The following is a 12,912-nucleotide window of genomic DNA, read 5'->3' on the forward strand; positions in this document are numbered from 1 at the left end:
GACATTCGCGAAACTATCACGCTTGTATGTCTATATCGAACATATTAATGTCTGTTTGTTGTTATGTAGGGATTTTGTTTTGATCTGTTGTTGTAGATGTGTTGTCGTCAATGGCCATAAGGATGACATAATTTGAGAGACACTGTTGCTGTTGTAGTTTATGTCTATAAACTTCTAACATATTGTCTAATCATTTCAATGTATTTCATTGTCTTTTTCTCTCTATCTTCAAGCTGGAAGGGGAGTTAAGCCTATCAGAAGAAGAAACAGAAAGGGTCCAGAACTTGGTCTCTTCCTGGGACCTCCCGCCACTAAACTCAACCAACCGGGCATTGGTTTTTGAATCACTTTTATTCCATGCTGTGAGTGAAAGAAATTTGTATTATATGTATTTCCAACAGTTGGTCCAGCCAAACGCATTGCATTTATCAACGATTTCTGACATAACTTCCTACATTCGCCCTGTTCGCTAGTTTGCCCGGGATTGTTATGCTTACATAGCTGGTAGAGCCAGGCCTCATGCCTCATGACCTCATGCTAGTTTGTGAAAATTAAATGTAATTTCTTCTTCCATCTGCATCTTAGGTGCTTGGCCGTGTCAAGAAGCAAATCAAACAATTCAGGCAGGGCCTAAAAGACACCCCTCTATGGAGGGTTTTGACTCAACGTCCAGACACGGTGCCCTTGCTGTTTCCGAAAGAGGCGGCAGTAAACCTGAGTCCAGAGGTAAGTTATAATCTTTTAATTTTTTTGTACAACTAATCATTATCAATGTCCTATCAGCTGAATGTGTCAGCCTCCCTTTTTGTAAAACTCTAGTTGATCCTAAAGTGTATCATATGGCCACAAGATGGCCAAGATGATGATGACAGTGACGATGAGGATGAATGTTCGCCTGAAACAAAGATCCGGATCTGCTCTTATTTCAGACAATTCATATCTAGTGGTAAGTTTGAAATGGGATTTTTAAAATGTAGATTTGATTTCTATATAGACTAAGCATACTTTGAGAAGTTTTGAAAATACTTATTGCTGTTAATGTTAACTCCCTAGCCACCCAGAGCTCAGCTTGAGCTCAGAGACCTCATCATATTTTGGACCGGATGGGAGGTTATGTGGAGCTACTTTACAAGTTATCAAAGCGATGCTACCAACAGCTTCCACCTGCTTTGAGACCTTACGCCTCCCTGGCCATTACATGGATTACCACAGCTTCAGACATGACCTTGTGGCCAGCATTTCCAGTCACAGGAGTGGATTTGGTCTGGTCTAAATATATGTTTTTATTAAATTCACAATGACCATCTTTTGTGTGTTTTGCCATTTTATTAACGAACAAAAACAATGATTCCCTGAGATAATTTGGCTACTATTACATTAGCGATTGACAAAACTGAAGCGCTGCTAAATAGATGTCCCAGCCAAATGACTCTGAAGTTGCTGTAGGGTTTACGGCTTCCTCAAGTGCTGCAATCTGGTCATCATTCAGGGGAGACTCGGTTCTAGGAACAACAATGCCGGAGTGTGCATCTGCAATTAAGCCACTGTCCTCCCAATCGATATCCGGAATGTCCAGTCCCTAAACAAAAACTCTAGTGTTAGTAATGCAGAACTACTTTGAAATGTTTTTAATGTTACCTTGCTCTATATTATAGTACTAGTATTATCATTGCTTTTATAGAATTGTTCTTTTGTACTAGTGAACTACAGTACAAACCTCAAAGTTGGGTTCAGGCACAGGATTATAAATGCTTCCCATTAGCCACAACTGATCAGGAGTCATACTGCCCTCTGTCCGGAGGGGATGATTGTCCCACATCCTTCGGAACAGGTTGAGGTCCTGCCGAGGGAGGAAAACATAGTGGCAACAAAACAGGTGGGTTTCGTCTGTTAAGTCAAGGTAGCCATTCTCCTCCAGTGAGTGTAGCACGTCGTAGTAGACATTGGTCACAGATGTCCAGACATCTCGCCATAGCCTCTCAATACTGGAATACAGAGGGTGAAGCTCAAGTTATTTTATTTATAGCAGTTGTCAAACAAAAACAGATTGTAAAGGTATTTTTTAAATAACCTCACCGTTGATTGTGGACACTCTTTCCTGTTATAAAGCTGCCCCCGTCTGTCCCACGGACCGTGAACATAAGGCGGGCAACATCCACATTTTCGACTCCTTGGTCACTTCGCACTCTAATGGAGTAACAAGCATATGAACAGAAGTTAAGGTGCTAAATGCGAGTGCGCCATCTTGTATTCTGCCTAGTGGATCTCCAAAGAAATTACAAGGACAAATTACACACCAAACATGAATTTTATGAATGGAAAATGTTGATTTTGTTATCAACCAACTGAAAACATTACACATTGTACCTTGAAAACCCCTGATGGAGAATAGAACGGAGGAAGGAGTGATTTCAGGTTTGGTTTTAAGTGAACTAACGTGTAATAATATGTAAACATTTCTGGGCTGTAACCAACACAAAGCAAAACCGAGAAACCTGCCGGTATATCAAACCAGAGTTAACTTTTTCATTGCTTTTTTACTTGAGATTACTTAACTAGTTCACAGAGTATGATTTTCCTGATAGCTGACAAAATGTAATCCTGTATTTAGCACCATTAGGGAAATGTTTATTAAATTGTTTAAATTACATCAGGCCGATGTATAGCTTACATTTACCTCAGCGGAAAGCCAAATTTGTCCACAGCCTCTTGGAAGAAGGCCAATGTGGTTACAGCAAGGTTGTTGGGTGCAGCACCAAGGTACATTATCTGTGGAAGTAGAGAGGTAGGCTACTCATGAAACCTATTTTAAAATCCTATAAGGTTGTTGTGGTACAGAGCCATTTCCATTCTGACCTTTTGTCCACGGAATTCACAAATTGGTTTGCATTGTGTCCACGAAACACTGAAGAGAGCACATCGTTTCGTGGACCAAATTGACTAGTGGCCTTTTCCTTTCGTGGACATAATGCTGAATGCATTCTCTGTCGTAGACGAAATAAAAATTTTTTTTTGGTCAAAAGTAGCCTAATTCTGTCTACGTAACGGAATGCACTACACGCATCATTCTGTGCATTCTATTTCAATTTTGTCCACAAAAGTATTGTGTTGTGTTACAGAAGGCATTCCGCCCACGCAATAGTAACTTACGAAATGCATTCAGTGACATATGCTTTCATTCCGTGGTCGAAATGCATAATAGAATCATATAGCCTACATTTCGTGAGTCAGCGGTTTACTGAACGAATTATGTGTCACGATAATTTCATTGCGTGGACAAAATGCATAATAGAATCAAAAAATCAGTTTTGTGACCTGCTACAATACATTTCATGAGTCAGCAGTTTGATGAATTAGCCTACAGTGGGTCCCATTTAGAAGTGGCCACTTCATTCGCGCCTCCCGGTGATTCACAGAGCTGCGTGAAATGTAGGCCTATTACAACTTTTTGCCACGAGGTGGCAGCTTAAGTCCGCTGTAGAATTGCGAGATGCATTGCCAGTAAACAGGGCGGCTGACTGCAGAAGCTTTGCAACGGCAATACTTTTGTGGACGAAATTGAAATAGGATGCACATATCTGATGCGTGTAGGTGCATTCTGGATTTACTTCCACGAAAGGAAAAGGCCACCAGTCAATTTGGTCCACGAAACGATATGCTCTCTTCAGTGTTTGGTGGACACAATGCAAACCAATTTGTGGATTCCGTGGACAAAAGGCGTTACAATGTAATGAATGTAGCTATTTCGTCACACAAAAGTCATTCTGTCCACGAAATAAGGCACGTTACATTTAGCGCCCAACACGCAGAGGATGTAGGCTATACATTTCTCATGAAAAGTCTTGACTATGAGTTTATAGGTCTGCATACCTTTCTTGAAAATCCATCAATGCCTCCAAAGATGACTATGTTATATCTGAAAATACGTTAAACACATTTATAACAGCAAAACTAACTATTATAATAAGCAATGATTAAGGATAGCATACAAGCCTACCGTATCAGTTTGTGATTTGTGTCTATATGCATTAGGGATCTTGGGCCAGGGACGGAGTAGGTTCTTCTGACCACACAGCCGAGCTGTGACAGGCGAGCAATCACCCCCACCGTATCAACTCGGTGCATTGCCGCTCGGACTCTGCCGTACTGTACTCGAATTCCCTCAGTCACTAACGCTGATCTTACACTGCGATATCCCCAGTGAGGCATACTTGCTTTCACAGCTCTTACAGCAGCGTCCAACTCCTCATCAGTCAATTGGCTGTATCTGCCATGAACCAGGGATGGATTACTGCACGGGCCTACCGGGCCCAGGCCCAGGGGCCCAAGGGGTCAGGGGGCCCTGAAGCCCAAGCCTTTGCATGGAATCATTGCCTCAATATCAACAAATCAGGATGTAGGCTATGAATCTGATTGAATATAGTATTGACCATCCCCAAAATGCGCCAGAATACAGGAAATCATATCAAACAAATTTAAAAAAATTCTGGGGGAGGACCCCCAAACCCCCCCTCCCACATATACGACAATAAGTGGGGGGCCCTTAATATCTGGGCCCAGGGGCCCGAAAGTTCAGAATTCGCCCATGCCACGAACCGACAGTTCAAATTCAGCCATCCGTCTGAACAGTGTTCTTCTGCTCACCCCAAGCAGACCGGAAATGGTTGACACTGGTAACCTCGAGTCTAACAAATTTCCGATGTGCTCAGGTGAAACCACTAGACGTGGACGTCCCACCTGCTGTACTGTAACTGTGGGGGCTTCTGTATTTGACCTTTGCGCTCTGATATGCGTTAGAACATCTCCAAGCTCAGATACAATCCGTGGATCAATCGGAGTCTGTTCTGAAATTGCACTTAAAAAGATAAATTCCTGTGTGCAGATGAACTCCAAGAAGTCACTGTCGATCGGTGTACGCTCAAGAGCAAGCTCCAAACGAGAGCGGAAACGTCCCAGAATATAATCCAAGAGCAAGTTCTGAGGAAGAAAAGGGGTGTTTGTTATATTAGCCCAAGATACGGTTAGACTACTTAGGAAATGAAAGGCCAGTTGCACAAAACACCTTAAGTTAAGATTTTCCCTTAAAGTTGGCTATTCTCCTATTTTTTTCTTAAGAATTCCCTTAAGGTTTCTCCTTATCTTGGTCTACTTAAGGAGAACCGTTGCACAGAACACCTTAGCAGCAAAGATAAGGGAGAAATATAAGGTGCCTCTGGCGCTACCTTAAGCATATAGACCGGGATAATGATGAGGAAACTAAATCAAACTTCACGGAGTAACGTTATGCATATCTATGACATATAATTCGCTGTTCAACTTTATAATTAATAAATGACGCCAGTGGGCGTTGCTCCACTGTTTAGCGCTAGCTACATATCATTATAGAACTACGTTTTCTAAGTTCATTCATACATTTGTAACGTTAGCCTATTCAACCGGTGGGCGTTGCATTATGTTATGATAATTTCGCTATTAAAAAACTCAGACAAAACAAAAGTTAGACGTCTCAGATGATTTCACTTACCGCCAGGGGTGAAAGTAGTTTTTATTTCTTGGTGGTACTATGGAGTTATAATGAAACGAAAATACGAAAATAACGAAAATTTCACTTAGCCTAATTATTTATTATTTATTTATTTGTTTGCTAAAACACGTTGGATACCAGTGCACGTTGGCGCAATTACTGTAGGCTACTGTACGCGCACTATAGCTTGCTCGTTGTCTGTCCAGCTGCACGGGAGGTTTAGACACAATTCAGATACAGTTCAGAACTATGTAGGCCTATATGAAATATAGTTTGGGGGAAACGTGTTGCTTCTGGTAATTTGACGTTAGCAGTTGTGTTGTCATGCTGAAAGTGCAATATTTTTCACTTTCTGTTTTTTTAGTTTTCTTTCCGGTACGGCGTACCCTCTCCAAATATTTTAGTGGTACTCCGTACCGGCCAGTACCGGCTTACTTTCACCCCTGCTTACCGCTTGGTTCATCTTGCCAGAGAGTGTTGAGCTGGTGGAGATGAGAAGGGTAGTTAGTTAAGCTGCTAGTAGGCTATCTTGAATCATGTCAGGCGTCAGCTGTCCTTAGCAACAGTTGTAACTTGTCCATAGTAACAGTCCATTGTTTCTTCACGTAAACGGCAGTGCTCTAGAATCTTTGCATCAAAGGTTGATCTGAATTTTTTCAATCTGAATTTTGTCGATCTGAATTTTTTCAATCTGAATTTTTTTTATCAGATTTTTTTCCATCTGAATTTTTCCAACCCGAATTTGTGCGGTTGAAATATAATTATTTGATTTCAATTACTCAATATTAATTTATTTTTAATTCAACATGTAGTTTTGTTTTAAAAACGTATGGCATCTTTTTCCCTCCATAGCATGCTAACTATGCTCACCATGTGACTTAGCTAACTTCGCTAATCATTTTTAGCAGTTATGCTAACTATGCTAACTAGCATGTGAATATGCTAGCATGCTAACTATGCTAACCATGTGACTTAGCTAACTTCGCTAATCATTTTTAGCAGTTTTGCTAAAAATGCTAACTAGCATGCTTACATGTTAGCATGCTAACTATATTAACCATGTTACTTAGCTAACTTAGCTAATCATTTTTAGCAGTTTTGCTAACTATGCTAATGAGCATGCTAATATGCTAGCATGCTAACTATGCTAACCATGTTACTTAGCTAACTTGGCTAATCATTTTTAACAGTTATGCTAACTATGCTAACTAGCATGCTAATATGCTAGCATGCTACCTATGCTAACCATGTTACTTAGCTAACTTAGCTAACTAGCTACAGTGGGTAGGAGTCATAGTTGATGACAAGTAACAGTTACAATGGCTGAACAGTTAAAAAGTTCAGTAGTTTGAAGGGTTAAATTGTTTTACAGTGAAATATTGTAGTGAGGACTTTTATTTTGAAACAGTTTTTGGCAGAGGAAGCAGTTGAACAGGATGTGTAGTCTTAATAGGGCCAGTTTGTATGCTTAAAGCCTGAGACTGGCAGTTGATGCAGGTGGCCTGAACACCTGTCATAGGATTCAAATGGTTAAATTATTTGCTAGGTAGATGAGGTTTAATATAGTTGGAATGACAACTAGGTAGATGAGGTTTAATATAGTTGGAATGACTGAACTAGGTAGATGAGGTTTAATATAGTTGGAATGACTGAACGGTTAAATAGGTGGATAGTGTAAAAGGTTAAATTATTTGCTAGGTAGATGAGGTTTAATATAGTTGGAATGACTGAACTAGGTAGATGAGGTTTAATATAGTTGGACTGACTGAACAGTCAAATAGGTGGATAGTGTAAAAGGTTAGCTTGAGAAACTGATAGGGTGCAGGTGGCCTGGCCACCTGGCCTAGGATTCTAATTGCTTAACGGCAGTCTTAATAGAGCCATATTGTATGCTTAAAGCCTGAGACAGAGTATATAGTTTAAAAGTTAAATGTAGATAGTGTAATGGATGTTGATAGACAGACAGTTGAATGGTTGTTGATAGGCAGATTGTTTAATGGATTTTGATGGATAGTTTAATGGGTGGATGAGTCAATGGTTTGAAGAGGATGAATGGATAGAAAGTTGGATGAAATGTGTCTTATATCCTTGTAGAATGGAGAGACAGAGAGAGTTGGTCTAGTTCAGTAGAAAGCAGTTGATACAGGTGCAATCAGTTGGACTGATTCTTTGATGGGGCCTAGATGAGCAGCTGGAAGATGATACAGGTGCAAATCAAGTTAATTAGTCCATTGTGATGTCATCAGCCCATGTTAAGTCTATGGGGAAATTTTGAGTAGTTTTTAATTAATAGTTTAAAAAGTATAAAAGTTACAAAGATGAAAAATACAAAGCCCACATGTCCTAAGTAAGACCTACGCAACGCAGTTTGAATGAAGTTTCTACGTTAAACGGTTCAAGCTGCATTAACTGCGTTAGAAGAAGAAAAATAACTAGAAAAGCATTTCCTGAAGGAAATACAGTGCATGAAAATGCAAAAAATATGATGTAAAATATCATACAGAGTAAAAACAAACTATATTGGTTGCTAGGTAGATGAGGTTTAATATAGTTGGAGTGACTGAACAGTTAAATAGGTGGATAGTTTATATGGTTAAATGATTTGCTTGGTAGATAAGGTTTAATATAGTTGGAATGATTGAACGGTTAAATAGGTGGATAATACTTAACTTAGTTAACTTAGCTAATGTTTTCATTTTTAGTAGTTATGCTAACTAGCATGTTAGCAATGTTAACATGCTAACTATGTTAACCATGTTACTTAGCTAACTTAGCTAATCATTTTTAACAGTTTTGCTAAAAATGCTAACTAGCATGCTAACATGTTAGCATGCTAACTATGCTAACCATGTGACTTAGCTAACTTAGCTAATAGTTTTTAGCAGTTTTGTTAAAAATGCTAACATGTTAGCATGCTAGCATGCTAACTATGCTAACCATGTGACTTAGCGAACTTAGCTGATCATTTTTAGCAGTTTTGCTAAAAATGCTAACTAGCATGCTAACATGTTAGCATGCTAACTATGCTAACCATGTGACTTAGCTAACTTAGCTAATCATTTTTAGTAGTTTTGCTAAAAATGCTAACTAGCATGCTAACTAGCATGCTAACTAGCATGCTAACATGCTAACTATGCTAACCATGTGACTTAGCTAACTTAGCTAATCATTTTTAGCAGTTTTGCTAAAAATGTTAACTAGCATGCTAACATGCTAGCATGCTAACTATGCTAACCAAGTTACTTAGCTAACTTAGCTAACTAGCTACAGTGGGTAGGAGTCATAGTTGATGACAAGTAACAGTTACAATGGCTGAACAGTTAAAAAGTTCAGTAGTTTAAAGGGTTAAATTGTTTAACAGTGAAATATTGTAGTGAGGACTTTTATTTTGAAACAGTTTTTGGCAGAGGAAGCAGTTGGACAGGATGTGTAGTCTTAATAGGGCCAGTTTGTATGCTTAAAGCCTGAGACTGGCACTTGATGCAGCTGGCCCGAACACCTGCCATAGGATTCTAATTGCTTAACGGCAGTCTTAATAGAGCCATATTGTATGCTTAAAGCCTGAGACAGAGTATATAGTTTAAAAGTTAAATGTAGATAGTGTAATGGATGTTGATAGACAGAAAGTTGAATGGATGTTGATAGGCAGATTGTTTAATGGATGTTGATGGATAGTTTAATGGGTGGATGAGTGAATGGTTTGAAGAGGATGGAGGAAATGTGTCTTATATCCTTGTAGAATGGAGAGACAGAGAGAGTTGGTCTAGTTCAGTAGAAAGCAGTTGATACAGGTGCAATCAGTTGAACTGATTCTTTGATGGGGCCTAGATGAGCAGCTGGAAGATGATACAGGTGCAAATCAAGTTAATTAGTCCATTGTGATGTCATCAGCCCATGTTAAGTCTATGGGGAAATTTTGAATAGTTTTTTATTAATAGTTTAAAAAGTATAAAAGTTACAAAGATGAAATATACAAAGCCCCCATGTCCTAAGTAAGACCTACGCAACATAGTTTGAATGAAGTTTCTACGTTAAACGGTTGAAGCTGCATTAACTGCGTTAGAAGAAGAATAATAATAATCGTAAGAATAAGAAGACTTGGAAGAACAGTATAGTGCATTTTCATGCACTATAATAAGAAGAAGCCTAGGAAGAACAGTAGAGTGCATTTTCATGCACTCTAACTAGAAAAGCATTTCGTGAAGGAAATATAGTGCATGAAAATGCTAGTAGTTATGCTAACTATGCTAACTAGCATGCTAACATGCTAACTATACTAACCATTTGACTTAGCTAACTTAGCTAATTATTTTTAGCAGTTATGCTAACTTTGCTAACTAGCATGCTAATATGCTAGCATGCTAACTATGCTAACCATGTTACTTAGCTAACTTAGCTAATCATTTTTAGCAGTTTGACTAAAAATGCTAACTAGCATGCTAACATGCTAGCATGCTAACTATGCTAACCAAGTTACTTAGCTACAGTTGGAATGGCTCCAATGTTTGCTAGTAGTTATGCTAACTATGTTAACAAAGATAATGTTAACCAAGTAACTATGCTAACTAGCATGCTAACAATGTTAAAATGTTAAGTATGCTAACCATATGACTTAGCTAACATGGTAGCTAATCATTTTTAGCAGTTATGCTAACTATGGTAATTAGCCTGTTAACATGCTAGCATGCTAACTATGCTAACCATGTGACTTAGCTAACTTAGCTAATAATTTTTAGCAGTTTTGCTAAAAATGCTAACTAACATGTTAACATGCTAGCATACTAACTATGCTAACCATGTGACTTAGCTAACTTAGCTAATCATTTTTAACAGTTTTGCTAAAAATGCTAACTAACATGCTAGCATACTAACTATGCTAACCATGTGACTTAGCTAACTTAGCTAATCATTTTTAGCAATTTTGCTAAAAATGCTAACTAGCATGCTAACATGCTAGCATGCTAACATGTTAGCATGCTAACTATGCTAACCATGCTAACTAGCTACAGTGGGTAGGAGTCATAGTTGATGACAAGTAACAGTTACAATGGCTACAGTTAAAAAGTTCAGTAGTTTAAAGGGTTAAATTGTTTAACAGTGAAATATTGTAGTGAGGACTTTTATTTTGAAACAGTTTTTGGCAGAGGAAGCAGTTGAACAGGATGTGTAGTCTTAATAGGGCCAGTTTGTATGCTTAAAGCCTGAGACTGGCAGTTGATGCAGGTGGCCCGAACACCTGCCATAGGATTCAAATGGTTAAATTATTTGCTAGGTAGATGAGGTTTAATATAGTTGGAATAACTGAACTAGGTAGATGAGGTTTAATATAGGAATGACTGAACTAGGTAGATGAGGTTTAATATAGTTGGAATGACTGAACGGTTAAATAGGTGGATAGTGTAAAAGGTTAAATTATTTGCTAGGTAGATGAGGTTTAATATAGTTGGAATGACTGAACTAGGTAGATGAGGTTTAATATAGTTGGACTGACTGAACAGTCAAATAGCTGGATAGTTTAAAAGGTTAGCCTGAGAAACTGATAGGGTGCAGGTGGCCTGGCCTATGCTAACCATGTTACCAAAGATTCTATAGTTAACTAAGATGAATCATAAGACGATTCACCAATGGAACGAAATGGCACTAGTTCCGGACTCTTAAATAGGCGTGTCAAAACAAACTTTTCTCTGAATAAGCAATAATAACATATACATATAATTTTGTATACTATTTTACAGTCATTGTTTGTGTGTGATGCCAATGAAACACTCTTTCGGACACGGAATGAATAATTTCATTTTGCCCCGTTAACCGAGCTAGCTAGCTAGATAGCTAACGTTAGCACAGTAAACGGAAAGTGAATGGGAATGTTCGCTAGCTAGCTAGCAGCTAAGAACTTTGGTTAAACTTATATATTGTTGCAAACAAACCTGAAGTAACATATGTTCAGCAACTTTGTGGTAATCTACTAGTTCTAGCAAAAGATATGTTAGGTTAGTTTATCAACCATCTCTGAGTTTAGAGCCTCTGAGAACAGGTGGCTGTGCACCAGCTTTGAGGAGACGGTGACAGATCACGAACAAAGCTATTTTTGTCTTTATTTGTTTCGTTGGAAAATACAATTTCAATGTCGGAATGTTAGGGAGACATGTGGCTTCTAGAAAATGGGTTCAAAACTTACATCGCTGAATGTAGGGCTAAGGGATTGGTCATATTCCGTGAAAATGTTCATTTCTCCCATAGGAATACATAGACACTGGACCTCCCGCTAGACTCCTAAATGGGCATGACAGCTTCGAACCCCACGTCACAACGTGCCAAAATGTACCCTCTTATGAATCGTCTCGCTTTATCAACCGTCTCTGATGTTACTTAGCTAACTTAGCTAATAATTTTTAGTAGTTTTATAAAAAATGCTAACTGGCATGCTAACATGTTAGCATGCTAACTATGTTAACCATGTTACTTAGCTAACTTAGCTAATCATTTTTAGCAGTTTTGCTAAAAATGCTAACAATGCTAACATGCTAACCATGCTAACTAGCTACAGTGGGTAGGAGTCATAGTAACTACAGTAGGCTATTCATCAAACGTCCATCAATAAAATAAACAAACAATGAGTAGGCTACCTAGGCCTATGTTAATAATTATAAGGCTATCACAATTAAAATAATAACCATATGGTAGTAGGCAGACAATCTGTTTTGTTTTGCGAACAAATACATATCAAATAGTTTATAAATGGAATAAAGCTCCTTAAAAATTAGCACAGAGGTCTGATGTGAATGACAGCTAGCTGAACCAATAAGACAACATAATTACCATTAGAATTAACTTAGCTTGGCTGTTAGCCTGGTCGGGACCAGGCAAGGTGCGGAGAATAAATCCCCATGGTAACTTATGTGCCATCTCTTTTGTGAAACCAAGTCAAGGCTAAATTAATCCAGGATAACCTAAAAATCCCAGCTTAATCCCTTATCTAGGTTTTGTGAAATACCCCTCAGCCCTGAAAATTCTACACCCGTGCCGTGGCAACCAGCTTGAACATTGCAGGTGTAATGAGCAGTGAAGTAGCCTATCTAACTGCATTTCCAATGATAACTTAGACATGCATGTCACCTGGCTGCACACACCTTTCATCTTGGCAGTTCCAGCGATTAAATTGACTGAAGAAAAAGCCTGGGCCTACTTGTTATTAGTTTATTTTCATTAAATATGTATTAACTATAACATGCCTATGTCGATATCTAGTCAAGACAGGCCTTAAAAATTGTGGATATCAGCAACAGACTTATTTCCATTTGTTTCCCTTTTGAATACGACAGAATGATTGATGACATGTTTGCTGTTTTTTGCATTGTCTAGCCTATAATATACAGTAGACCAGTGGT

This window comes from Alosa pseudoharengus, unplaced genomic scaffold (assembly GCF_046254945.1).
Source record: "Alosa pseudoharengus isolate Yale_2024_CS ecotype anadromous, Long Island Sound unplaced genomic scaffold, YU_APseudo_1.1 YU_APseudo_1.1_scf_14, whole genome shotgun sequence".
NCBI classification, from domain to species: Eukaryota; Metazoa; Chordata; class Actinopteri; order Clupeiformes; family Clupeidae; genus Alosa; species Alosa pseudoharengus.